The sequence below is a fragment of the Bison bison genome, unplaced genomic scaffold (genome assembly GCF_000754665.1).
Source record: "Bison bison bison isolate TAMUID 2011002044 unplaced genomic scaffold, Bison_UMD1.0 scf7180017864471, whole genome shotgun sequence".
NCBI lineage: Eukaryota > Metazoa > Chordata > Mammalia > Artiodactyla > Bovidae > Bison > Bison bison.
In genome coordinates, this window is record NW_011495032.1 from 37,464,276 (window position 1) to 37,465,699 (window position 1,424).

Below are 1,424 nucleotides of genomic sequence, written 5' to 3' on the forward strand. Positions count from 1 at the left end.
GCTGAAAATAGCAGCCTCCTTGGTCATGTACACAGACTGATGCCTGTACCGGTTTCCAAAGGACCTTGGAGACAACCTTTCCAGTGGCCATTCATGACTAGCATGCTGTCCCCAGTCTAGGCTTCAGACAGGTATGCATAGTGCCTTTGGAAAGCCCTAGGACAGAGTGGCCAGGGTCCACATGGGCCGAGTCATAATGTCCATCCGCACCAATTTGCAGTACATGGCGCATGTGATTGAGGCCCTTTACAGAGCCATGTTCAAGTTCCCTGGTCGCTAGAAGATCCACATTTCCAAGAAGTAGGGATTTACTAAGTTTAATGTGGATGAATTTGAAAATATGGTGGCAGAAAAGCAGCTCATCCCAGATGGCTGTGAGGTCAAATATAGCCATAATTGTGGCCCTCTGGACAAACGGTGGGCCCTACACTCATGAGAGTTTTGGGGCTGTCCCTATCTTAATCATGCCCACCAGTAAATCCTACCTTCCTGTCCAAAAAAGAAAAAATAGAACTTAAAGTAACTTTTAGACCAACCAAAAGGAAAATGTTGGAGAAAATGTACAAGATGATGAAAGATAATGAATTCTGTTTTATTTTTTGCATAGAGGAAGATATAGGTTTGTGCCTCACTCCTGACTATAGACTGGGATGTTACTGACAGATACTTTAAGATTTCCCCTGAGGGAAGAAAGAAAAATTTGGCAACCAGCAATATGCTGGACCCAGGACACACAGTTGATGAAAAATATATTTTTTAAGCAAAAACTAAACTGAGCAGCAAATACACAAAGTTAGAACAATACAATACATGAAAGAACACATTTCCAAGACAAACCATTCAATATCATAGTAATCCAAGTCTATGCCCTGACCAGTAATGCTGAAGAAGCTGAACAGTTCTATGAAGACGTACAAACCCTTCTAGAACTAACACCCCCCAAAAATGTCCTTTTCATTATAGAGGACTGGAATGCAAAAGCAGGAAGTCAAGAAATACCTGGAATAACAGGCAAATTTGGCCTTGGAGTACAGAATGAAGCAGGGAAAAGGCTAATAGAGTTTTGTTAAGAGAACACATTGGTCATAGGAAACACCCTCTTCCAAAACACAAGAGAAGACTCTACACATGGACATCACTAGATGGTCAATACCAAAATCTGATTGATTCTATTCTTTGCAGCCAAAGAAGGAGAAGCTGTATACGGTCAGCAAAAACAAGATGAGGAGCTGACTGTGGCACAGACCATGAACTCCTTATTGGCAAATTCAGACTTAAATTGAAGAAAGTAGAGAAAACCACTAGACCATTCGGGGAAGGTAATGGCACCCCACTCCAGTACTCTTGTCTGCAAAATCCCATGGATGGAGGAGCCTGGTAGGCTGCAGTCCATGGGGTCGTGAAGAGTCGGACACGACTGAGCG